The sequence below is a fragment of the Pocillopora damicornis genome, chromosome 6 (assembly GCF_964200805.1).
Source record: "Pocillopora damicornis chromosome 6, jaPocDami1.2, whole genome shotgun sequence".
Lineage (NCBI taxonomy): Eukaryota > Metazoa > Cnidaria > Anthozoa > Scleractinia > Pocilloporidae > Pocillopora > Pocillopora damicornis.
Genome location: NC_142675.1, coordinates 3,247,665 through 3,250,000, shown reverse-complemented (window position 1 = coordinate 3,250,000; position 2,336 = coordinate 3,247,665). Strand labels below are relative to the sequence as shown.

The 2,336-nt window shown below is 37.5% G+C and overlaps 1 protein-coding gene across 1 annotated transcript in view; it reads right to left on the bottom strand.

The window, feature by feature from the left end:
* Positions 1-156, bottom strand: part of LOC149043469 (uncharacterized) — a 23,591-nt gene extending 23,435 nt beyond the window's left edge. The window contains exon 1 of the mRNA XM_089210204.1: positions 96-156. The gene's annotated coding sequence lies outside the window, so the exon portion shown is untranslated. The remainder of the gene's footprint in view (positions 1-95) is intronic.
* Between the last annotated feature and the right edge of the window lie 2,180 nt (positions 157-2,336).

Genomic DNA, 2,336 nt, shown 5'->3' with positions numbered 1-2,336 from the left:
AATTTTATCTTTTATGTGATATACTAATTTTACGTGATCAACTGCATACATGCCTGAATGTTCCCCTATTCATAAACTCAGTAAATTAAACTTACCTTCACAATGACCTTATCTTCGTTACTCAGTGTTTACTGTTTATCTTCGAAGACTGAATTTCTAAATAAAAAAAATAACAAGTTAACATGTACAGAGAACCTCATAATCAACCATCTTGTTGTTGATTAAGGTAATGAGCCGTTAGTCTGTTCACGCGAATTTAATTTCAGTGAAATATTCATCGTTCTACAAGTTCCATATTTTGATCTTAACTTCAGTGCAATGCTTTAATTCTGTAGGATGTATACCCGTTTGAAGATAAAAAAGGAACAAAATACATGTTTCAAGAACCTCGACAAAGGACGCTGATGGAAACATTTCAATTTAAGGATGGAAGGTCTACCACTCGCAAGTGATGGAGCTTATGACGAAGACGATGCCAAATTCGTGCCATATTTTATTTACACTTTAAGCTTAAGCGTTCTTTAGCTACACTTCGTTTGCAATGCCTTAAGCACCGAAATCGCTCTGTAAAATTATGCAGCATTCATCGAACTAACTGAGAAGTAACATCAACTTTGACTCTATGAGTGCAATTAATGCTTTAATTCTATAGGATGTAAACGCGTTTGAAGATAAAAAAAGAAGCAAAATACATGTTTCAAGACCCTCCAGAAAGGACGCTGATGGGAACATTCCAATTTAAGGATGGAAGGTCTACCACTCACAAGTGATGGAGCTTATGACAAACACGATGCCAAATTCGTGTCATATTTTACTTCCTTAAGCTGCCCTTCGCTTGCATTGCCTCAAGCACCGAAATTGCTCTATAAAATTATGCAGCATTCGTCGAACTAACTGAGAAGTGACATCGACTTTGACTCTAGCATTTCGACTTTGACTCTAGCATTTTTGCGTTATACGTCAAACAAAAAATAGACTACTTTCAAAATTGAGCTTTTGCCTACATTAAAATTTAGCTTACACATACCAATAAGCTTGCTTAGTTTAAAGAACCGGGAAGCTTTGACAACGATTATTGACGGTGTACGTTTCTTTAGGTGCGATACATAAATGTCCCCACATAATTATTTAACGAGGGTTTGTTAAAATCATTTTGCTTACCCTCAGCTTTGAGCTTCTCTCCTGATATAGACACAATCTGTCACTCAACGCTTGACATCGACTCGACCAGCAGCTGTTGGAAAAAAACTGATATGAATTAAACTCAATCAAATAAAACCGCTCGGTTTCGATTCTTAATCAAATATTTCAAGTTGAAGGCTGTTCTTCAAATCGTCTGTCTCGTACCCATGCTTCTGGCCCCAAAACTCATTTTCTACATGTCAACAAGTGAGTTGCTCTTTACGAATTCTAAAGACGCTACATTTATTTTGTGTCTTGCGATCCAGTATTCCTTTACAATGATGCAATGTACCGAGAATTAGGGTGTCGTTTGTCAGCTCATGCGATCACACAGTTAGACGTCAGTCACCTTATATCAAAGAATCAAAGGCACTCATCTGGATGACTGAGTCCAACAGAACAATGAAATGTCTGATGTAAAATACAAATGTTACGAGAAAGTTCCAAAACACTGTAATCCCTAGGCCTTTCCCTGCCTAGATCTCATTGGTAATATTCCTTACTGCCTGTTTTGAGCGATAAATGTGAATCAATGTAGAGTACGTATGGGTCTTTCAATTCTCGGAAAGAGTCAGGCGTGCATTGGTCAGCCCCAAAACAGAGAGATAGAGCGGAAGAATTGAAAGAAATAACTGCAATGCTTTTTGAGTGACTCAATAACTGAGAAGTGACATCGACTTTGACTCTAGCATTTTTGCGTTTTACGTCAAACAAAAAAAAAGGCTACTTTAAAAATTGAGCTTTTGCCTACATTAAAATTTAGCTTACACATACTAATAAGCTTGCTCGGATTTTAAAGAGCTGGGAAGCTGTGACAACGATTATTGACGGTGTGCGTTTCTTTACGCGCAATTCGTAAATGTCCCCACATAGTTATTTTACGATGATTTGTTAAGAGCGTTCTTCTTACCTTTAGCTTTGAGCTTCTCTCCTGATATAGACACAATCTGTCACTCAATGCTTGAAGTCAATTCGACCAGCAGCTGTCGGAAAAACTGATATGAATTCAACTCAATCAAATAAAACCGCTTGGTTTCGATTCTCGATCAAATACCTCAAGTTGAGGGTTGTTCTTCAAATCGTCTGTCTCGTACCCGTGCTTCTGGTCCCAGAACTCATTTTGTACATGTTAACAAGTGAGTTGCTCTTTACGA